Source organism: Phoenix dactylifera, chromosome 8 (assembly GCF_009389715.1).
Source record: "Phoenix dactylifera cultivar Barhee BC4 chromosome 8, palm_55x_up_171113_PBpolish2nd_filt_p, whole genome shotgun sequence".
NCBI lineage: Eukaryota > Viridiplantae > Streptophyta > Magnoliopsida > Arecales > Arecaceae > Phoenix > Phoenix dactylifera.
In genome coordinates, this window is record NC_052399.1 from 22,969,917 (window position 1) to 22,995,725 (window position 25,809).

A 25,809-nucleotide genomic window follows, 5' to 3' on the forward strand; every position below is an offset into this window, starting at 1 on the left:
TACTGCAATCAGCATGGCGCTATGATCTTCGATGACAAAAGCCACTTCCGCTTGATCGGCACTACCGAGCAAACTCCCATCCAAGTTCATTTTTAGATTGTCCAAAGCAACAATGGCGTAAGCGGCGCCTGCGAGCTATTTACGGGCGTACGGCCAACACCTATTGGTCCATCAAAAGTAAATGCTTAATCTTATGGCCGTTAGCGGAAAAATTGTATGGAACTACTTATGTCAGAACTCATTTGGCCGAATCTGTTAGTTTTATGCTCGTCCCAATTTTAAAGAACTGACCTACCTACCCAATCCGATTCTTATATGGGAATTGGGGACGGCAGCTTGCAGTGCAAGTTCGGACAAGCGCTCTCTATCCATAAAAACATGGATCAGGCCCCCAAGGCAGTACCGGGTACTCGCTAATAGAAAGTCGACGGCAGCGGAGGGAGAAGAGAAAACACAGGGGAAGGTCAAGGGGAATGGAGGGGCCGCGGAGAGGACTTCCTTCGCTAATAATCTCTTCTTCTTCCTCTTCGCAAGAGCAAGACGACGGGAAGGAGAGAATCGCCTCCGGCATCATCCAGGTATCAATTTCCCTTTCTTACTGAGAAGATAGCCTCTCCAAGAAGATCTTTTCTTGCTTCCTTTCCCTTCTTTGAAGCCTCAGTCTGGTCTGAAGTTTGCGCTGATGAGAGATCTTGCGATGAATTTATATTGTTTCTTGACGCGAGTTCTTGTTTTCCGCTTCTAGTTTTTTTTTTTTTTTTGATTTTTGATGCGAGTTCTTGTTATTCGCTTCTTGGTTTTCTCGACTCTCACGAGGAGTTTAAGAATGATATTATTCTTGACTGGTATCTCGTTTCCGATAAAGAAGATTTGAGATGTGAGAAGCGGTTCATATGATCTCTTTTACCGGGATATATTTTTTTCTTTTTCTTGATGTTGCACGGATTCTTTTTGTTCTTTTCCTGTTTTCAGATACTTTTAGGGTCGACGCAGGGAAGGATTCTTTGAACAAAGAGTAGCTATTGGGCGCGTTGATGTTTTTTTTAAAAAATGCGATCGAAAGTTTAAAACTGGTCGAAAATTTTGATAATTTTCTTTTTTTTTTTCCATTAAAAGGGCATGGTTTCATCATAAATGATCTGGGTCTGCTTGTTTAAAGGGCTTTCTTGATTTTAATTTCTCCGAATAAAGGGAACAACGTGAGACTAACTGTGCCTTTGTTGATCGATTGCAGTTTAGAAATTTAAAATTGATAAAGTAGTTTGATCCTTTTCCCAGGAAGCTGTGGAGTCGATCATCGATTTTCTGGGTCTGGGTTGGTCAAAGGCAGGTTCCTTGACCTGAATTGTTTCTGAAAAAGAGATGAAATAAGATAATCTTTTGTGATTTTTTTTCTTTCAAAAATCAGGTATCTCAGTTCCGAGTTTTGGCTTATCCCTGGCATATATTTTATTTCCAGAGGTGCATGGGACAGCAATATTTGGTCTCTGACTTTTGGAAGAAAGCATGAAATTAGTTAAGTGCCTTGTCCCAAAGGGCAAGCTCTTCCAAGTTTGTTGCTGTTGATATATTATGAATTATGAAAATCTTTCGATGTACATTTTAGTGCCTCTGTCCATTTTTTTATAAATAAAAGAAAATATTTCAAATTTTAGGAAAATGAAAAAAATCTAGACGTATAGAGTAGCGAGATGATTAATACTTTTCAGAAAACAAATTCATACAACATTTTTCTTTTTCATATTACATAGTTTGGTGAGAATTTGACACACCAAGTATATGGTTTAATCTAAAATTTAAGTAATCCCTAAATTTAGTTATTCGAAATCAAGAAATTAAATAAGAATTCTTTGTTTATGATAATTTTCCTAAAATGATTTTATTATATGTACATAATCTTGCTTGTATACTTGCTATATAATAAAATGCTCTAAGTTTTTTTTCATCAGATGAATTTTTTATAATTAGATTTACAGAATCATTTTACTTGATTCATCTTTTGGGAAGTCAACAAAAGTAACAAAACCACATAAAAAAATAATTATATAAAAAAGGAACATTTCATTTGTATGTGCATGCTTTCATTTGTATGCAGATTTCTCCATTAGATACAATAATTTATGGCACTGTATGCATATGTATACCGGACATTTGCAATTCTGCACCATATTGCATCAAATTATTGAGTCCTTTTCAATTTGTTAGCCTTTTTTGTGCAGCTAACTATGCCTGTTTTTTGTCTTTTTCATTTCCTCGTGACTTTTGGCTTTTGTCGATTTTGTTTCCAACATTTCACATTCCATTCAGATTATTAGAACCTTTAACTTTTAAACTAGCGTGTATACACAAAGGAACACTGTTGAGTGCTTTTAGAAGGGATTCATTTTTTTTTAAGTCTTATCTAAAAATAATCACAAAGAGAAAGCATCTAAAAATGCTAGAGTAATTCTTGTATTCTATGAACAGAAAGCAACAATTTATTTATTGTTTGATTTAATTTTTCAGTCCATATTTGTGCCATATATTTTATTTTGACCAGACAAATGCGACCATATTTTGTTACTTCATTCAGCTTGTAGGTTGGACGCCACTGATAGAACTGAAACAGATCATGAGAAAAGATGGAATAGATGCCCGGTTGGTTGGAAAGATTGAATCATACCAGCCCCTTTGCTCTGTCAAGGATCGTGGTGCTCTCAGGTTTGCAAGTGAATATTCTACCTATTCTTTACTTGACACACAATACCTCCAGTGACCAGTTTCTTTCTAATCTTTGCTATTGTATTTGTAGCATATGTATTCTAACTTGGAATTTTATTTATGATGTTTATTTTTCTAAATTATATATTTGAAGCCTTTATCTTATCTTAGGTCCTCTTTCTGTCCAAACAAGTGATATATGGATTTAAATTAAAGCCAAACTGCGAAACATTCCAGGGTATCAGTTGTCATGTCGTATGGCAGAATTATTTCAGAATTTTCCCAAATGAGACATCATTTTACTCTTAATAATTGAATATCATTCATGCAGAGGATATTTACTAGTCATATGTTGGTTAAAAGATTAACAGTTCATGACTCTGACAGCTGATAGCCAATTATCTTCCTTGCACTTTTTTATTTTTTGAGCAAAAAGATGGCAGGTCCACCATGCTACATGTCATGAATTGTTATTTACCTTGCTTTGATGTGACAAAGATAAGCTCCAGTCATTCCTGTAGTATCCTGATTCTAGTTTTTTGTTGGGACCTTTCTTTTACATATTTCCTGTATTCTAGACCCTCGTAAATCTGATGCTGCTAAGTTCCTTTCAAAATCTGAATGTCTGGTATCTCATAAGGTGCACTAGCATTTTAGGTTGAGTATCATTCCAATCAATGAATCATGCTGAACTGCATCCAATTAAAATGTTGCTTGGAACTAAACAGATCAGATATATAGGAATAGGTGATTATAGAATTTCTGGGACCTTTTTATGAATTTTCTGATTGAAAAAAATGTAGGGTTAAAGGACAGGCCACATAGCCTTTTTCATTTTTGGGTTTAGAAAATGGTTGCCCCAATGACTGGGATGCTGGTTGAGAGGTTGAAGACCAATGGCATAGGCAATCTTGATGAACCATGCAGACTGCTATATTTCCTCCATCCTTGTCCTCATTAATCACTATTTATAATCTATATTATAGCTTTTCTTTGGAGCTTATCATATGTAGATTCAAAACATTTTGCACTATAGCAATGGTTATATTTGGCCACTTTGATATCCTTCTTGCCTCCCCCTCCCCCTCTCTCTCTCTCGTCCCTCTCAAATGCAATTTCTTTGTCAAAATTGGAAACTTAATGTCTTTCATCATAGAAGGGTCCTCTTTACCATTCCTTATCTATGGATTATTTCTGTTTTGTATATATACAGTAGAGGGGTGTATCCAATTTTTCTTCGTCCGCTAGTTCCCAGTTCTTCAGCATGGAGTAAAGAAGTTTGGTAGCTTTCAAATGCCACAAGCTACTGAAAACATGCAACTTTTCTGCATAGACCTTTGAATTCAGGTCTAAAATACAATAAAAAATTAAAGTCCATAGATTTCCTAGATAGAGAATCCTCACTACCTCGAAACTAAGAAGTGGAGAGGGGTCATCAGCACAAGATGAGGGGAAAAAATGAGGATGCTGAAGTGTTAACATTGTAAAACCAAGAAGGATTTGGTTGAAAAGGTGGACATTGGTGGGGATCAAAGGTACAGCATGAATAAAGGATAAATATGGGATAATAATTTTGATGACCTGCCCATGTAATTCAGAGGACATGAGTCACCCCATCCCGGAAGAGGTTTACCTTCACAAAAAAAGAGGGGATCAAAGGTACAGCATGAATAAATGATAAATATGGGATAATAATTTTGATGACCTGTCCATATAATTCAGAGGACATGAATCACCCCATCCCAGAAGAGGTTTACCTTCACAAAAGAAGAGGGGCAAAGAAGACTCGCACATGATCATCTAAAATTATTTGAAGACAATTTCTGGTTCAAGAGCTCACCTTCATGATGCTGAAGGCTATGTCAGATATAAATGCAACTCTACTAGATGCGGCATAATTCATATGGTGCCTGCATTTGCTTTTGCAATCCATTAAAAATTAATAAATAAAATCAGAAGAATGTACTATAGAGTGCACAGTGTGAGAGAAATCATGAAGTGGCTGAATACAAACAAATCTAGAAATCATGACAAAAACTCCATGCAAGGGAGGGACAAGCACTTCCTTGGTCAGAATTTGACAACCTTTGGATGCTTGACCTACCATTTCTGATTTAACATACGTTGTATTATTGGGGATGTTCAATGTTCTAACTGTGAAATGCTCGATATACTTGTATAGTGAGGTTGCATCACTATGAATTAAATATATCTAATCATTAAAACTATGGTCATCTAAAACTTTTAGCTTATCATGTTCTAGCAAAGAAGAGAACCCCAAAAATATGATAACAAATATTTATGGATAATTAAGGAGTAGAGCAATCTTGGAACCATGTTCTGTTGGCTTACACCTTTTGCCAGATTATTCCATTTTATATAGCTGATGATTATTGGCGGTTGCTAAACATCTTAGTAAATAGAAATTCTTAATTATGCCAGCTTGTGAACCTGAAACTTTTCTTTCTTATACAAATTATGACCGATTCATTTATCACCAGCTATGTTATTCAATCTGACATGCATTTTTTTTACTATTTGATTAAGTTTTATGTAATTTCAGTCAATTGATCATTTTTTTTTCATTTCATACTTTCTGACTTAATATAATCTTGTGTATTCCTTTATTTAGCATTTCTGATTGCAAGTGTTTGTTGAAGTGACACTGCTGCTTTTGGTTGGATGTATGTAGTTGTTCTTTCTTCTTGTCTGACATGAACTTGTTTTTCAGAATGATAGAAGATGCGGAGGAGAAGGGCCTGATTACACCTGGCATTACAACTTTAGTAGAAGCTACTAGTGGAAATATCGGGATTGGTTTAACATACATGGCTGTTCAAAAAGGTTACAAGTTCATTGCAGTTATGCCAGCTCATTATTCACTTGATAAACGGATTTTGTTGAGATATTTGGGTGCCGAAGTGTCACTGACTGGTAAGAAAGAAAATGTCAACTTACTTGAAGTTGAATGACATCAGTCTTCTTTCTCACATTTGCAGTGGTTGTTGAGGATATATCAGATGGTTTTACTGTCCTTGAAATCTATAATTTTTAGAAGATCATCTCAAAAGTTTAATAAGTGCATGTTCCATGGTGTTTCACTCTGGGGCTATTTGGTTGTTTTGTAAGTCCATATCTGTAAAAGGAGTTTCACTGATACGAATTGTAGAAATGGATTTTTAGTATTGACTTCAATGGATGTTGCCATGCCCTGCCTAAGTGAACTGAAGCAACTTAATGTAAGATGTGTTGCTCAATTACTTTTCAGATCCTAAACTCGGGGTCCAGGGGGTGTTTGACAAGGTAGAGCAGCTGAAGGAGAACATTCCAAATGCATATGTTCTTAACCAGTTCGGTAATGCAGCTAATCCAGAAGCACACTTCATAGGCACTGGTACATATTTTCTTAAAAAAATTCTCATACTATATTAGTTTTCATTGTCTAGATATCATATAAATGGCAGTCCCTTATCTCCTGCCAATTTCTATTTCCCATAAAGTAATTCTTTATCATAGCAAAATTTTAGATCAACATATACTTTACTCGAGAATATGCTAAGATTTTTTTGTTCCCTTTACTATTAGCTCCGTCAATTTATGCCTTCAAACTTTCTGCATCAATTTAATAGCTTGATCATTTGCTAAGTTGATCGGCTGCAGGACTACTTTGTCTCATTTGCTAAATTGTTTGCTTGACAACTTGACTATGTTTCCTCATCCTTTTATAAATTGCTAGCATTTGGGTACATAACAATGCATGTCAACTAGATTAGAAGGTTAAAATTAGAAAATGTTATACAATATAATTAATAAAAGCAAATGACCCATGCATTTTTATGCAAAAAAAAATTAATTAATTACTCTTGATCTTCTTCATCTTTTAACCTTGTGCAGATACCCAATAAATTAATAAAGAAATGATCGAAGATTTGGTCGGAGGGGGATCTTATATGGTTGAAAATGTGCAACAATGACAAGCTCCCTTTCTACTTAGCTCATTAAGATGAACAAGCCAGAAATCTGATGGAAATGAGAGAAAGGAAAAAAAACTGTTTATTGTGTAGGAGACCTTGCAGAGACTCAAAATGAGACAAAATGGAAAAAAAAGGTTAAAAATCTGAATTTGGCTGGCCTTCTTCTAGGGCTGTCAACGGGCCGAGCTGCTCGGGCTCGGCTCGGGCCCGGCTCGGTAAAAGCCCGGCTCGAGCTCGGCTCGTTAGTCAAACGAGCCCGAGCCCGAGCCCAAAATGAGGCCCGTTTAAATCTGAGCCCGAGCCCGAGCTCGAGCCCGAGCAGCTCGCGAGCCCAAACGAGCCCAAAAGAGGGCTCCAAAATTGAATTGGATTGGTTTGGGTTCGGACTTAGCCCGTTAACCCAAACCCAATCCGTTAATCACTTAATCCTTCCCTCCCACAGTCCCACGGTCCCACCTCCTCTTTCTTTTTTTTTTTTTTTCTCTTCTCCTTTCAGACCTTTCTTCTGGGTTTCTCCAGAAGCGTCCGGGTGTCCGGTGTCCCTCCCCTCCCCTCTTCCGGATGTCCCTCCCCTTCTCCCCTCCGGGTGTCCCTCCCCTCCCCTCTCGCCTTCCTCCTCCGCCGCCGATGCCTCGCTGCCTCCCTCCGCCGCCGATGCCGAGCTCGGTTCCGGAGGTTTCGATCGGAGACTGGATAGGGTTGTCCCTCCCCCTCTTTCTTCTCCGTTTCTCCCTCTCTCTTTTCCCCTCTTTGCCGACTCCTCCACCGGCGACGGCGGCGAGACTGCGACAGAGGAGGGGAGTCCCTCGCACGGGATGGTCGGGCCGCGGCCGGCGACGCCCGCGGCCGAGCCCGCGGCGCCCGTGGCGTCCTCGGCCGTGCCTGCGGCAGAAGCCCGTGCCGGCGGTGCTCGCGGCCGAAGCCGGCGGCTGCCGCACGCGACGAGGTGAGTCATTCTTCTCTTTTTTTTTATTATTTCTTTCTTTCTATCCTTCTTTCTTCTCTTCTTCTTCTTTTCTTTCTTTCCTTCCTTCATTCTTCTCCGACGAACCGTCGGAACCGAGCTCGGCTGGCGGCTGCTCGTTCTTCTCTCCGACGGTCGACGGAGACAGGAACGAGGATGTGGATGGGGCGGGCTCGGGCTCGGGCTCACCGCTCGGGCTCGGGCTCGGGCAAACGAGCTTCACGAGCCCAAGCCCGAGCCTGAGCTGTGCCGCCCGAGCCCGAGCCCGAGCCGGGGAGTTGGTGAAACGAGCCGAGCCGAGCCTGCGGAGGCTCGGGCTCGGCTCGGCTCGTTAACAGCCCTACCTTCTTCTACCTTGTTGCCTTTTTTGGATTTTTTTTTCGCTTTTCAACTACTCTTTAAAAGTTACTATTCACAGATGACAAATAAAATTAAAAGGACATATCAGATTGGCTTGCTTCCTATCATTGAGAATATGTCTGAGAGGTACCAAAGAGAGTCAATATTCTTACTCATGGCCTTTTACTTGTCTATTGTATTAACATTCTGTAGCAATCATCTGAAGATCATCTACCAGTACAATGTGTAACAATATCTTGATTTGGTAAGTGGATAAATTTTAGGAAATGTAAACTCAAATGTTATTGGCTATCAGTATGAATATCCTTTCAACATTATATTTGGTAAGTGGAAAGATTTAAGGAAATGTAAGTTTTTAATAGTAAAGAGATCTAGGTGTAAGGGTGCGAGGACAAAACTAACCAGAAAATGCTTTGGAGCATCCATTAGTGCACACGAAAAGTTCCTGGGGCCCACTTAATGCTGGCTTGACAACTCAGTAGTTAACACCCATGTGTGTTGCACCCACAAATCCCGCCAATGTTCTCATTCCACGTGACAAGAGGAACTTTTCATGTTCATGAACCACCTGCCCCTACAATCACTCAAATGAACTCATGTCTCATGAAAAGATATGCTCCATGGCAGTTTATAAAAAAGTATGATTATAAGTCAAGTTCTGGTAATCGAGAAAGGTTCTAAGACTAATGGGATTGAGAGAGATTGTTAAAATGATAACATATTGCACAAAATTTAGGTTATAGAGAGAATTGAGGGCTTATGTACAAGACGATATGAATTGGGTTAGAAGACAAACCATTATCACAATTACAATCTGAGGGAGATCACCATAACTGCATTATGTCATGGAATTACAAGATTTGGAATTTCTTTCTTTTTTGTGATGATTTGAGTGATTAAGGGGGAAGAGATGTAACACATGCTCTTGTTTGCTCTCTTTACCTTTTCACAAAGCAGAAAATGGATTTGAGAGGAACCCGAAAATCCAGGTAGTTACATCATATGCCATCATAAAACAGGTTGTCTTAAGGGGATTGAGGGTATTTTTGTTAAAAAATCTGATGGAATCAAATGACAATGATTTACAAATTCAGAACTCCTTTCTTTTTAAAAAATCTAATGTAGGTATGTTGAATTTTGACCTTATTTTCTGAATAAAGCATGTCAAGAACACTTATGGCACAAATCTGCTGATGGTATTTGGATACTGGGCCTAGGAGTTTGTGTCTCCAAGCCAATAAGAACCAGATGTTGCAAATTGCATTTCCTATTCCCTTTTTGTTTTTTCATGCCTGTGATAAATGTGGAAAATTTCATTGGTGCACTAATAAGGTTCTTAATTAGTACTGACATTATGTAATTGGGGACTAGTTGAGGGTATCAGTTTCTCTCTTCTAATCAATGTGATGTGTTCGCAAAAATGCTTTTGCGAAACTAATCTCCCAAGTGCAGGAGAATCGCACAGGCAGTAAAACTCGGGAGTCCGAGGTCGATTCCTCAGGGAGCGGTTTATGAATTATCAGTTTAATTTCAGTTGTGATTTCAGATGGTTTATAGAAGTTTAGAGAAACTAATTAATAGAGTAAGTTCGATAATATGGAGATGGCTAGCGATCCGGAATCCCCCTTGACAATATTACTTTCAACAAATAAACTCGACGATTCTCGATTAAGGATTGAATAAATAAAATAGTTTTAATCATGAAATATATCGATTGAATACAAGAACTCAATGTCTAAGCATTCATCGTGCTAGTTATGTCTACGACAAATCAAATATCAGAGTGATCCGTGCATCAATAAATATAAAACACGACTAAACTATCTAATAAATAAATATGAGAGAATCAGAATATATGAAAAGATGTAAATCAATTAAAATCAAAGTTCAGAGTTTACTTCATGAAAGCAATAAGCCAGGGATCTTCCATCACCCTTGACCAAAGGAGTTAGCCTCCCATTACAAGCGTCAGCATCTCTCCCCCCCCCCTTTTTTTTTTCTTTTCTTCTTTTCGGAAACAGGGCATCCCCTGTTTCTCTCTTCTTTTTTTTTTCAATGGCTCCCGACTCCTCTTTCAAATGAGAGCCCACTCCCCTTGAGCCGAGAGATATCCTATATATCCCACTCTTCTCCTTAACGAATCAAATGAATCTCCCTAAATCTCGTTTGCTGTGATTCGGCTGGGAACGTGGAAGGGATGGATGGACGCGAGGAGGAACGGACGCTGAGGAGGAGGCGGACGGCTGGGAGATGGTAATGGATGAGAGCTGCGGCAGGATCTTTGGCATGTGTTACGGGAAGAAGCTGATAGCGGAGGATTGCACGCGAATGGGTGAAATTCGGGAAGTGAATCACGGACGTGGGCGCTTGGGATCAATCCGGAATGTTGAGCTGGAATTTCTGGGATTCGGATGATTGAAACGCTGCTTTTGGTTTCTTTCTTTGGCCACGGAAAGCTGGGAATGCTAGGCGTGGATGAGCTGGAAATGAAGCTCGGACTGGTGAGGCTTGGACGCTTGGGAGAAGCAAATGTGGAAGATGAAGAGTTGGACACGGACGCTGGGAGGATGCTGGATATGCATGCGGGCGGATCCAACGCTGAGAACGGACGCGGAAGACTGAAAATCGGACGTGGGGAGGATCCAATGCTGGCTCACGGACGCGGAGAGGGTGCTGGCCGCGGATTACTTGGCATGCATCCCGGGAAGGAGTTGATCACGGGTGCGGAAGACGCGCGGACGGCTGCGACGCTTCACGGGATGCTGGGATCGCACACGGGCTCAGAAGACAGACGCAAATGGAAGGAGGAAAATGGAGCTGCGATGCGGGATCTCGGACTCGGACGGACGTGTGGAATGCGAGGAAGACGCGGAAGGAAGCCGAGATTCGGGATGAGTGAGACTTGGAAAATCCACACGCGGGAGAAGAGAATGGGCTGCACGAGGGCTCCATCGGGATGAGATGCACGGACTGCTGGCTGCTGGGATTTGGTTGCAGTGAACTGGATGACTGAACTTAGCCTCCTAGTGTGCAACTGGGGTTGACCCATGCGGTTGGCTGGTCACCTGTGGTGATGCATCTTTTTGAACCCGATGCGCATTTTAACTTTGATTTACGGTCACCTGCACCCCACAACAATATAATATTAATGCAGCACTTTTATTATTATTTGTTAGCAATAATACTAATTTAAGTGATGTGTAGATCGCACTTTTGTGCTCTCATCACACCCCCCAACTAGCTTATTGCTAGTTTCTAGCAATTAACGAGCGAATAATAAAATGAGAGTGCAAAAGGTGTGGTTTAACCTTTGACTTTTTATTGAAGCTAAAGACATAAAACTAAGATATATACCCACTTTCGTAGGGCATCACGATTGCACTTAGCACGTGCAACAAGATGTTAAACTCCTAGGTTATCCTAGTGAATGAGTGTTGTCTCGTGAGGATTTGCAGAGATGTTACCCACAAACATCATGAATGATATGATATGACATGAGATCCTAATAAAAATGTGCAATAAATCCTAAGCCAATACATATGTAATTAATATATATATATTCAAGCATGGCAACTATCAAAGCAAGGAAAATATGATCATGTAGTGTGCATAAAATCGCATGACTTTCTCAGAAAACTAATACCTCCACCACAACAGGGCACCGCCCGAGTTTTAGGGGCACTAAAGTTCACAAGTGTTTACTACAATTTATTAAAACCTGATCCATCAAATTTTCAGAATATCTCATGTTGTCTAAATTTGTCAAGAATGGTTCACATATAAAGGAGCTATTAATCCCAACTAAACATCCAAAGTAAACAGAGTTTCAAATTAATGGAGTCAAACCAGCCATTACCACATGTCACTGGGTTCAGTCCAACCAACCCTATTTATGCTTATTTTTATTTTTAAACACATATGACAATTACAATAGTCCAACCCTTTAGGCTCTAGTGGGTCCATGTAGCGAGTTTTCGGCCAATGACTCCTGATCCAGTTGGCTCAAGGCATTAGGTGAAACACCCCTCGGGCTTAATTACTTGAACCAGACTACGCCACGAGGCCAGACTTGTCATCATAAGATTTTTTTTTTTTAAAAATGAATAATAATTATGCAAGAAAAGAGAAGGTAGACTGAACTATATAGATATTTTTATTATATACGTGATTGCATCGTGACTATAGGTCAACCAAGGTTGGATCATAAAGCACCTAAGTAATCTAGTCGGGATATTCAACCTCTATCTTTATGTGAAAACCAAATCATGAACTTTATGGTACGAACAAGGATACTTGTACTTCTTTTACGGATAAAGTTAACAAGAATGTAGTTAACAAATGTGAACTCCTGAGGCATTCCTATTGTCGTTAAGTACACTTGCGGGGATCTAATAATAGGTCTCTGATCAGTCATAGTATGCATGTGTTCCTTGCCTTAATAGTTGCACAAACTCGATATGAAAATAGATGTGCATTTGCTCAGAATAGAATAAATCAAATGCAAAAACAAAAGCTCTCGTTTTGTTTTGTTTTTTTTTTTAATATTTCCCTTCCCCCAACTTAAACATTGCATTGTCCTCAATGTAATAGATACAAGAAACAATATATGAGAGACAATAGAAAAAAAATAATATTGGAGAGAAGAGGAATACCTTGAGCTGTTAATATCCAGAAAAGTAGACCTACAAAATGAGAAGAAAAAAAAGGAAAAAAATAATTCTAACTAATATACACATACCTTTGCCGTCTGGCTTAGTTATAAGAAGGTTCCCCCAAGGAAAAGGAGTCTTCTTTATCTGCAAAATTCTCAAGAAAAGGTTTTAACCTGTGTCCATTCACCTTAAATATCGTACCATCTCGTAGATTCTCAATTTCAACTGTCCCATATGGAAAAACAGTTTTTATAATGTAAGGACCTGTCCATCTCGATCGCAACTTACCAGAAAACAGATGTAAGCGGGAGTCGTATAAAAGAACTTTTTGCAAAGGTTCAAAAGATTTTTTTAAAATTGATTTATCATGTAAGATCTTCATTCGTTCTTTGCAAATTTTAGCATTGTCATAAGCATCTCTGCGAATCTTGTTAAGCTCGTTCAATTGCAATTTTCTAGCTAGACCGGCATCATGTAAATCAAAATTCAATTTTTTAATTGCCCAATATGATTTTTGCTCTATTTCTACAGGCAGATGACACGCTTTTCCGTAGACTAGCTGGTAGGAAGACATGCCAAGAATGGTTTTGTATGCAGTACGATAAGCCCATATTGCATCTGATAGTTTTAAGGACCAATCTTTTCGTGATGGGTTCACCGTTTTGTTTAAAATACGCTTGATCTCCTTATTTGATAACTCTACTTGGCTACTAGTTTGCGGATGATATGGAGTAGCAACTCTATGAGTGATACCATACTTTTTCAATAAGGTCTCGAAAGGCTTATTACAAAAGTGCTTTCCACCATCACTAATTATAACCTTAGGCATCCCAAATCGTGAAAAAATATTTTCTTTCAGAAATTTCAAAATAGGTTTGTGATCATTGGTTCTACAGGCAACAGCTTCTACTCATTTGGACACATATTCGACACCAACTAAAATGTACTCATATCCAAAAGATGGTGGGAATGGGCCCATGAAATCGATGCCCCAACAGTCAAAAATTTCGATAATAGTAATGGGTTGAAGAGGCATCATTTGCCTACGAGTTAGACTTCCAATACGTTGACATGGATCACATGTCCTGCAGAACTCGTGGGCATCTTTGAACATAGTAGGCCAATAGAAACCACATTGCAAGACCTTTGTAGTGGTTTTCTTAGAAGCAAAGTGTCCACCACAAGCATCAGTATGGCAAAAAGAAAGTACGCTTTGTATATCATGATCTGGTATGCATCATCTAAAAATTTGGTCATTGCAATATTTAAACAAATAGGGTTCGTCATAGTAATAACTCTTCACTTCGTGCAAAAAAAATTTTCTATCTGTCGACCCCCAATGCTCCGGAATCCGGTTTGTAACAAGAAAATTTACAATGTCAGCGTACCATGGCACAGTAGAAAGTGCAAACAACTGCTCTTCAGAGAATGAGTCCTTGATGGAAAACTGTGGCACCGAATCATGAAAAACTAGCCGTGATAAATGGTCAGCAACCACATTCTCTACTCCCTTTTTATCTTTGATAGTGATGTCAAATTCTTGGAGTATAAGTATCCATCGTATTAAGCGTGGTTTGACCTCTTTCTTATCCAGCAAATATTTTAGCGCTGCATGATCCATGAAGATAACAATAGGAGCACCAAGGATATAAGAACGAAATTTGTCTAATGCAAATACTACTGCAAGTAATTCCTTTTCGGTAGTGGTGTAATTCATTCGAGTAAGATTTTGCTTGCATTGTAAATGACATATGGCTTATTATTCTTGCGTTGTCCTAGGACAGCTCCTATCGCATAGTCGCTAGCGTCGCACATGATCTCAAAAGGTAGTGACCAATTGGGTGGTCGCACGATGGGTGCAGTGCTAAGCATAGACTTCAACTTTTCAAATGCATCTTGACAGGTTTCAGTCCAATTGAACGGTGTATCAAGGGATAGGAGGTTACATAACGGTCGAGCTATGAGACTAAAGTCATTGATGAACCTCCTATAAAATCCGGCGTGACCCAAAAATGATCTAACATCTCTAACCGTCTTGGGTGCAGGTAGCTTAGCAATTAAATCGATCTTAGCTCTATCTACTTCCATGCCCTTCGATGAAACAATGTCCTAGGACAATTTTTTTTGGCACCATGAAGTGGCATTTCTTCCAATTCAGTATCAAATTTTTTTCTATACATCGAGCTAAGACTGCTTGTAAATGTGACAAGCAATCATCAAATGAGTCGCCAAAAACGGAGAAGTCGTCCATGAACACTTTCAAAAACTTCTCGTTCATGTCTTCAAAGATGCTGAGCATGCATCTTTGGAATGTTGCAGGTGCATTACACAACCCAAATGACATTCGGCGGAAAGCAAATGTGCCAAAAGGACAAGTGAAGGTAGTCTTCTATTGATCTTCTGGAGAAATCTCAATTTGGTAATATCCCGAATAGCCATCGAGAAAACAATAGAAATCATGCCCTGCAACTCTATCCAACACTTGGTCTAGGAAGGGTAGAGGAAAGTGATCCTTTCGTGTGACCAAATTCAGCTTTCGGTTGTCAACACACATGCGCCAACTCGTCGGGACACAAGTTGGAACTAGTTCACCTTGTTCATTTTCTACTACCGTCAAACCTGATTTCTTAGGAACGACTTGAGTAGGGCTTACCCACTTGTTGTCGGAAATCAGGTAAATGATACCCACGTCAAGCAACTTGAGGACTTCTGTCTTAACCATATCTCTCATCGTAGGATTCAACCTTCATTGCATTTGCCTTGTGGTTTTGGCATTGTCCTCCAAATATATCCGGTGCGTGCAAACTAAGGGGCTAATCCCCTTCAAGTCGTCATAGACCACCCTAAGGCTCCTTTATGATTCTTTAGAACACCAAGTAATTTTCTTTCTTGGGTATGATCAAGTCCAAACGAGATGATTACAGGAAAAGTATCCTCGGGTCCAAGAAAGGCATACTTAAGTTCCTTGGTAAGGGTTTCAATTCGAGTTTGGGTGCTTGCTTATGGGATGGTACTATTTTCGCCTCTCGAGCCGACAACCTCGCAAATTCCCCTACTTTCGGTCTCCACCCATTGACCATCTTGATATCCAAACTATCCACAATAGGTGTGACTGACAAATCATCATTGGTGCCATTAGGACACCAATCAATTAAGCCATCATCGGATGGGTCGTTAATTGCTTCAGCTAACAAATATTCTTCCGCGATGGTTTCAACCCAATCAACCTCCTTACTCTCTTCGGGATCATTAGGTTGTTTGCACACATTAAAAATGTTCAGTTCTAAGGTCATGTTACCAAAAGAAAGCTTCATGACGCCATTCCTACAATTAATCAATGCATTAGAAGTTGCAAGGAATGGACGTCCTAAAATGACTAGAATATGAGACTGTGAGTTCGAAACCGGATGTATGTCCAATACGATAAAATCGACAGGAAAGTAGAACTTTTCTACTTGGACCAATACATCCTCGATAATCCCCCTCGGAATTTTAACTGACCTGTCAGCTAATTGCAAAGTGACGGAGGTTGGCTTCAACTCACCTAAACCAAGTTGCTCATATACAGAATATGGCAACAAATTCACACTTGCCCCTAAATCTAACAATGCTCGCTCTATCCTAAAGTCGCCTATGATGCATGAGATGGTTGGGCAACCTGGATCCTTATATTTAGGAAGAATGTTGTGCTGTAAAATAGCACTCACATTTTCAATTAAAAATGCCTTCTTCTTAACATTTAATCGGCGCTTGACAGTACACAAGTCCTTCAAAATTTTGGCATATAAGGGTACTTGTTTGATTGCATCAAGAAGAAGTATGTTGATCTTTACTTGCTTAAAAAGCTCAAGAATTTCAGAATTAGGTTCGAGCTTTTGCAACGGCTTTAACCATTGTGGAAAAGATGGAGGAAAAGGGCATTCCACTTTCTCGGTAGAAGTTGGGACCTCAACTTCTTCTTTGTCCCTTTCATTGGCTTTGGGAACATCAAAATTAGAAGTGACCTGCGGTCTCAATGGGACGGTCTGATCAATGACTTTTTCATTACGCAAAGTCATGATGCTCTTTGCATGCTCTGTATGCGAACTAGAAGGAGCCGTATTATTACTACCATGCACTTGTGGGTTAGGTTTGAGTTGAGCTGGAAGCTTATCCTTCTCTTGGGTACCTAGGACGGTAGTCAACATTGATAATTGGTTTCTTATATCTTCAAAATTTCGAGTATTTTGAGCATTGATATTAGCTTGACCTTGTAGAAAAGATTGTATAGATTGCAAGGTATCTTCGATATTCGGCTTCTGAGAGGGTGGTGATGCAAAAGTAGGATGTGCAGGTGGAGGAGTTGAATGGTATGACTGCTGAGGGTGATCGTTTCTCCACTTAAAATTTGGATGATTCTTCCAACCAGGGTTATAGGTATTCGAGAGTGGATCATTATAAGGCTTTTGGTAGGAGTTGATAGTCAACTTAAAAGACCACGCAATAGCACGTTTCTGGTAGGATAGTGATTATGGGTATCGATCCACAGGAATTGGGGTACAGGTGTTTTCTTAAAAATAATGTGAAAGAGAGAGTTTGTGAAGACTATTAAACTAAGCAATTTAATAAGAAATGCAATTAAAATGATATTAGTTTGATGGAACCTAGGGCAAGGAATTCACTACTAACAAAGCAACAGGATTAATTGTATTTTAATTCATTTTTGGATTAATATGCAAATTGGTACAAGCCTAATAAGCATTCAAATAAAATCTCACAAAAGTAATTTAGGAACATCCATCTTCGGTTGGCATGAAATGTCTACCCTAAACTAATGTGGCAGGACACTGCATCTTCCCTAAGCATGGGTGATCTTTTATTAACTTAGTGATCATGAAGAACAGTTGTATAAACATCATACTTAAAATCACCGAAATTAAATATGAGATGAAATAAAATATTCATTAAGAACAAAATAAAGTTTATACAACTCCAAGAATAGAAATCAAAAATACAAAACCCTTGGCACTTTGTTATGGCTGCATCCAACCCTAAGGAAGAGCTCAGCTTTCCATGGAGTCGTGGGCGACAGCAGCAGCGCAGAGGTCCTTCATTGTGACTGGCTCTTCTCTTTTCCCTTCCGGCTCTTTCCTCTCCCGTGGGACTCCCTCAGCATTTCATCTTTTTTTTTCTTTTTCCGTGGGAGGTTCTTCCCACAATACCCAAAATCCTCTCTTTTCTTTTTACTTCGGTGGGAACTCAGCCTCGGAAGAGATGCCCCCTGATCAAAGAAGTCTCTCCTTATATAGGCTCGGTAATCCCCCTGTTTCATCATGTGGATATGGTCTTCCGAATGGGAAGATAAGGACGGCTGAAACGGCTCTGTTTCGCAGACGCGGGCAAGACGCGGAAGAGAGGTTGGACGACTGAAGATGCTGATCCGCAAGAGGTTGATCCACGGCTGCTGCTGGCTGTGATCCGTGGACGTGAAACTCGGAACAGTTGAAGCAGGGGATTCAGTTTCGATGAAGAAGAGGAAGCTAGGAGGAACGCGTGGAAGATGCAAACGAAGTTGATCCGTGGGAGTGGAACCAATCCAAGCTGGGAGATGATCTTATCCGGAAGAGGAGTTGATGCCATTTCATCGCGGACGAAGATCTTGGATGCGGGAGATCACTTGCGGATGGAGTTGGATCACGGAAGAAGAGGAAACTCTGTTATGTGGAAGGCTCTGTTCATGGATCCGAATGAAACGCACACGGGAGGAATGCTGCAGAGGATGTGGACGACACGGTGATACACGCATGAGCTCGTCCGTGGATGGGAGCGGGATTCGAGACTTCACATGGGATGGCTGGGATCAACCGCGGATGCTGGGCTGCTTGATTTTCGGAGAAGACGAACTTGTTCTCGTATGCAGGGGATGCAGAAGCTAGGAACGTGGGATAAGGATGATGCGGAAGCTAGGAACGTGAGATTGAAGGAAGGCTGAGATCTGATTTTGGGATGCTGTCGATGGTTGGATGTGGCTGGGAGGAAATCCGGATGGGGTCTGGATCCATGCGGATGGTGGAACGTTGAGAGGATTGAGACGCTGGGAGATATGCGTAACAGGGGATGATCTTGGATGAAGTTACGAACGGAATGACCGTGAGATTGATCCGGAAGAAGAGGATGTTTGTTCTTGGAGTTGATCAGTTGATCACAGAAAAGATGGGATCTGTTCGTCGACGTAATTTGGAGGAGATTGGCATTGGTCTTTGAACAGGAGATCTAATGGGTCGGCCGAACGTGGGATTCTTGGAGAATGTGAATGCGGGAAGCATGGGAATTAAGTTGGATACGGGATAAGTAGCCTGGGACTTCGTTAACGGCTGGGATCGAAGGATCCGGAAGAGGCATACGGGGTGCTGAAATCTGTTCGTGAACGGGAGGAATTTGGAACAAGAGGAAGGTTGGATATGAGAGGACTCTGTTTAGTTTGGGAGAGGGGTCGGAAGCTAGAAACGTGGACACACCGAATGAGGATTTAAGCTGGTTCGGATTCGAACGTGCTTACGGCTAGGATGACAAGGGAGGTTGAAATATGGAATGAAGGGGACTTGTTTTAATGGGTGAACGCGTATGCAAGTGGCTGAGATGTGATGCAGAGGAATTGGGATGAATGGCTGAATCAAAATCCGAGAGGATCTAATTTGCAGGGTGCATACGATTTAGGTCCAGAGATCATCTTAACTGAGTTTGACTTGTCCTGCATACATTAGATTCGACCAATAAAATCAAGCAAACTCGAATTATTTTTAATAATGCAATGATGAAGGGAAACACATTTTCTTATGTTTAAATTTAAAATGTGCCTAAAAATAATAATAAGTGCTATATAAAATAGATAACTTAATTCATTATTTAGCACTTATCACACCCCCAACCTACATTTTGCTAGTCCTCGAGCAAAATAAAAACTCACTTTCGCAGGCATCGCGATTGCATTTACCGTATGCAATAAGGCTTTACACCCCTAGGTGGCTCTAGTGGACGAGTTTTGTCTCGTGAGGGTTTTCGGTGCAGCTACCCACAAACTGCTGTCGAAAGAATTTATTTTATTGTTTTATAAAATTTAATTTCAAATGCCTTAATGTCAAGAATTTCAAAAGCGCACAGTTTTAATTACTAAGTCAGCCCAAATCCTAGGTCAGTATGCAACTTAAGTTGAAGTCATTAAGTTTCAGTTGGAGAGTTGTAAGGCGTATTTATACTTGGGTGCTCGGTGAAATCTGGACCATACACGAGCTAAGACTTTCGGTTCCCCAAAATACTGCTAAAGCTAGTAGTTTCCAAGAATTGGTCAGATAAGACCTATTCACTGATTCAAAATCATCATATCTTGCAAGATTTCGAGAGTTGTGGATGTTTACTTTAATACCTCATGGGCTTTATCTGTAATATTCCAGTTTACTCAAATTTTTACAACAACGGCTTTCACACTATCGTCTTTTTCAAGGTCAATATTATTTTCTCTTTCTCTTTTTATTTTTTATTTTTTTGTATTTATAAATAAATTATGCACTTTTACTCTTGTAATGATTCTCCGTGTAGCGAGCATTCAGTCAACAACTCCCACACCAGATGGCATAAGGTGTTGGGCATCAAGACTCCCCTACGGACCTATGCTCGGGTTCATCATCACAAGCCCGCTGACCTTTGACGATAGGTAGCCCTTTTCGATGTACCTGACTAAATTCACTCTTTTTTTATTTTTTAAATAAATATGGGATAATAGTGAATTAGATAGGTATGATTCATCAGGACTCAAGGTTGCTACCAGACTTAACAACATAATGTTGAACCTAACCCTTAGAAGTGCAGGCCATGTGTGTTGTGAAATTCCAAAGTAAAAATTATCTTACAACTCACTAAAAGAACTTTTAATAAAAAGAACTCAAATTGTCTTACTCCTGACTAGTCATTGGGCTTTTTAGATTTTATATACTTTGTGTGTTTATCATTTCAGCACTAAGACATAGAAATTAGTTTTTTTTTGAATGAAAAACTTATTCAAAAATGCGAAAAATTGCTTCAAAAATTCGAATCCTATACCCCCCAACCTAGATCAGACATTGTCCGCAATATTTTTTTTTAATATTATATATATATATTTTTTTATTTTATTTTATTTTATTTTGGACGAAAATATGATGCATATAGAGGATAGAAGCATTTTACATTAGTAATATGAGGACTCCTGAAAAAAATGCGACAAGAAAATGTGCAAAAATAACCTCTGAGAATTGTGTTGCCTCCCAACAAGCGCTAAGTTTAATGTCTTCAGCCAGACGCAGTGCATCTTTAATTATCCTAATAAATAGGATTCAATCAATTGTCCGTCTGCAACACTCTATATAAGGTTTCAATCTTTGACCATTGATGTTTAGGACACGACCATCACTGAGGTTTTGAATTTCTACCGCACCATTGGGAAAAATTTTTTTAACTAAAAAGGGACCATCCCACCTAGAGCGAAGTTTACCAGGGAAGAGACGCAATTTAGAATTGAATAGCCAAACCTTTTGATTAGGCTCGAAAGACTTATGGTTAATGTATTTGTCATGAAAAGTCTTAGTCCTTGCCTTGTATATTTTGGCATTTTCATACGCCTCATTGCGTAACTCTTCAAGCTCGTTCAGTTGAAGTTTCCGGTTAGAACCAGCTGCGGCCATATTAAAGTTAAACTTTTTAATGGCCCAAAAAGCTCTATGCTCAAGTTCTACCGGTAAGTGGCAAGCTTTACCAAAAATCAGTCGGTAGGGAGACATGCCAATAGGAGTCTTATAGGTAGTACGATAAGCCCAGAGAGAATCGTTTAACCTTCGAGACCAATCTTTCCTATCAGGACGTATTGTTTTCTCTAAGATGTGTTTTATCTTCCTATTGAAAACTTCAACTTGCCCGCTTGTTTGGAGATGGTACGGGGTGGCAACTTTGTGGGTGATTGAGTACTTGCGAACCAAAGCCTCAAAAAGCTGGTTGCAGAAATGTGATCCCCCATCACTAATGATAGCTCGGGGTGTGCCAAAGCGACTAAATATATTTATTTGTAAGAACTTAACCACAACCTTGTGATCGTTAGTCCTAGTGGCAATTGCTTCTACCCACTTCGAGACATAATCTACCCCGACAAGAATGCACTCAAAACCAAAAGAACGCGGAAAAGGACCCATGAAGTCAATACCCCAGACATCAAAAATTTCTATAATTAAAATGGGATTAAGTGGCATCATATCTCTACGAGTGATTGTACCCATTCGCTGACAGCGCTCACAAGTCTGGTAAAAATTGTGAGCATCTTTGAACAATGAGGGCCAATAAAATTCAGTTTGTAAGACTTTAGCTGCAGTTTTTCTACCCCCAAAATGTTCCCCGCAGGCTTGGGTATGACAAAAATCAAGAATACTCTGAAATTCACATTTCGGCACACATCGATGGATTACTTGATCAGGATAGTACTTAAACAGGTCTGGATCATCCCAAAAGTAGAACCTGACTTGCGAAAAGAATCGATCCTTGTCCTGCTTGGACCAATGATCGGAAATTTGTCCTACGGCAAGATAGTTCACTATGTTGGCAAACCAAAGTATTTTCATTTGTTGTACCTCAAACAATTGTTCATCTGGAAAGGAGTCATGAAGTGGTGAAATGTTATGAGGAGGCTCGAGAAGGATTCTAGACAAATGGTCCGCTACAACATTTGTGGTGCCTTTTTTATCACGAATTTCTAGATTAAATTTCTGTAACAACAGGATCCATTGAATTAGGCGAGGCTTGGTGTACTTCTTTGAAAGAAGGTACCGGAGAGCAGATTGATCAGTGAATACAATAACCTTGGACCCTAAGAGATAAGACCGAAACTTGTCCAAAGCAAATACTACAGCTAGTAATTCTTTCTCAGTAGTAGTGTAGTTCAATTGTGCATCTGAGAGTGTCTTACTAGCGCAGTAGATGACATGAGGTAACTTATCTAGCCGTTGCTCTAAAATCGCCCCAATGGCATAGTTAGAAGCGTCACACAAGTTCAAATGGAAAGGTCCAATTGGGAGGTTGTATGACAGGTGCTGTAGACAACTTAGATCAGAGCTTTTCAAAGGCCTCTTTACATGCTTCATTGAAGACAAAGGGTGTATCCTTGGCAAGGAGATTGCACAAGGGCCTAGAGATTTTGCTGAAGTCTTTAATGAAGCGTCGGTAAAAACTAGCATGGCCTAGAAAAGAACGGATTTGTTTCACAGATTTGGGTGGAGGAAGATTAGAAATAAGATCAACTTTTGCTTTATCCACCTCAATACCCCTTTTGGACACAATGTGTTCCAAGACTATACCCTCTTGAACCATGAAATGGCTCTTCTCCCAACTTAACACTAGATTGGTCTTCTTACATCTTTTTAGAACCAGAGCTAAATTATTGAGACAATCAAATGAGGGGCCAAATACTGAAAAATCATCCATGAATACTTTCAGAAATTTTTCTACCATGTCAGAAAAAATTGCCATCATACATCGTTGAAATGTTGCAGGTGCATTACATAATCCAAATGGCATTCTCCTATACGCAAATATCCCAAATGGGCATGTGAAAGTGGTTTTCTCTTGATCATCGGGATACACGACCACTTGGTTATATCCAGAATACCCATCCAAGAAACAGTAGAAACTCTGATCGGCTAGCCTTTCTAATATTTGGTCAATAAAAGGCAAAGAAAAATGGTCCTTCCTAGTCATGGAGTTAAGCTTTCTATAGTCGATGCAAACACGCCAGCTAGTGGTCGTGCGTGTGGGCATCAACTCTTCTGCATTTTCAACTACAGTAATGCCCGACTTCTTTGGTACTACTTGAGTAGGACTCACCCAGTTGCTATCAGAGATAGGGTAAATGATTCCGACATCCAACAGCTTTACTACTTCTTTCTTGACTGCCTCTTTCATGTTAGGATTGAGTCTCCTTTGCATTTCACGGGTACGTTTCGCATCTTCTTCTAGGTGAATTTGATGCATGCAGATGGAAGGGTTAATCCCCTTTAGATCGGTTACGGACCATCCAATTGCATGTTTGTGTTCCCCTAGCACACTCAAAAGTTGACTTTCCTGTTTGTCCGACAGGTCAGCCGCGATGATTATAGGTAGGATGTCTTTTGGTCCTAGAAAAGCATACTTAAGCGTTACCGGAAGTGGCTTTAACTCAAGTTTGGGAGGGGACTCGATGGAGGGGCACTGTGGCGCACTAGAAAGGGTAGGAAGAGGTTCATATCGGATTTGCCAAGGATGAGAATTCGTGGAAGACGGATTGTCGAGCAGGACATTGACTTCTTCTATGGCTTTGTCTAAATCAAAGTTATCAATATCAAAATGGGCTAAACATGCTTCCAAAGGGTCATCTGCCATAATATAGGGAAGGGCTTCTTCTACAAGATCGTCCATTTTGTCTACTAGGAAGCACTCATCTTTCCTTTCGGGTTGATCAGAGGCGTGGAATACATTCAGTTTGACTTTCATGCTCCCAAAGCATATATCCATCACCCCAGTTCTACAGTTAATACATGCGTTGGCTGTAGCTAAGAAGGGACGACCAAGAATCATAGGGATCTGTTTCTTAAGGTTCGGCACAGGTTCCATATCAAGGACGATGAAAACGACTGAAAAATAAAATTTATCTACCTTGACTAGGACATCTTCAGTTGTTTCTCGTGGTATTTTAACAGATCGATCAGCCAATTGCAGGGACACCGAAGTAGGCTTTAATTCACCTAATCCAAACTTCTCATATACTGAATAAGGAAGAAAATTAACACTTGCCCCTAAATCTAATAGTGCTTGATCAATAGAATTGTCTCCTACCACGCAAGAGATGGTAGGTGCACCAGGATCCTTGAACTTAGGAGGGGTTTTGTGTTGGAGGATGGAGCTTATTTGTTCAGTTAGGAAGACCTTTTTAGGCACATGTGTCCTAGATTTTCGTTTTTGGGTACAAAGGTCTTTGAGAAATTTGGCATAGGACGGAACTTGTTTTATGGCATCAAGGAGAGGGAGGTTGATTTTGACTTGTTTGAAGACCTCCATTATTTCTTCCAACGAAGTTCCTTTCATGCCAAAGGGAGAAGGTGCTTTTAGACATTGAGGGAAAGGGGCCTTTGGTGTAAGAGGTGTGGTCGATAATGGACTAGATGGTGACAAAGAAGAGTTTGGGTTCTCTTTAGGCACAGTCAGACTCCTGTTTTCATTTTCCTTATGTTCTTTTTCTCCAACCTTATTGTCCACTACGCGTCCGCTTCTTAAGGTAGTTATGGCGTTAGCTTGTTCATGGTGAACATCATTCAGGTGAGTCTCTTGAGCCATGTACTGCCCCCTCGGGTTACTCACTGGTTGACTTGGAAGCTTGCCTTCCTCTCTCTTATTTAGTGCACTCGCTAGCTGCCCTAGCTGGATTTCTAATTTGGCAATCGACTGGGTATGTGAGTGCAACAGTTGTGTATTGGCTTCTAGTCCTTGAAGAGCAGTTAATACTTTCTGCTCAAAAGCAGTATCTCTCTGGGGTGGAGGAGGGACATGCTGGAATTGTGAATAGTGAGTAGGAGGTCGGTTCGGATGAACATTCAGGAAGGGTTGAAAGTTTTGGAAATAAGGTTGGGAGGTATTGGGAGTCTGTTGCTTCCAAGAGAAGTTTGGATGGTTGCGCCATCCCGGATTATAAGTGTTAGAATATGGATCATTACCCGGTCGGGACTGTGCTTGGGCTGCATTAACTTGTTCTTGCACAAATTCAGAAAATTGAGCTGCCGAAGGGCATTCATGAATAAGATGAGACGGGCTAGAACAGAGAGCACAAACTTGTGCTTGGGGAAAGTTTGGAAGCTGTTCTCTAGACATTAGCTGGTCCAACTTGCGGGATAGTGCATCTACTTTGTCAGATAGACCTATGGACTGGCTAACTTCATATATGGTCCCTTTTCTTTGAGAACTCGAGGGTGCTTGACGAGCGGAGGAGGCATGGTGGAGGAAATTTTCATTAAGGTTTTCAAACAACTGCCATGCCTCATGCTCATTCTTAAGCACGAAAGTTTCCCCACAAGAAGCATCAATCATCTGACGGTTTCGTTCAGATAATCCGTCATAAAAGCATTGCACTAATTGC

General features: G+C 40.1%; 1 pseudogene; it reads left to right on the forward strand.

Moving 5' to 3' along the window:
• Positions 1-286: 286 nt before the first annotated feature.
• Positions 287-25,809, forward strand: part of LOC103708231 — a 38,533-nt pseudogene continuing 13,010 nt past the window's right edge.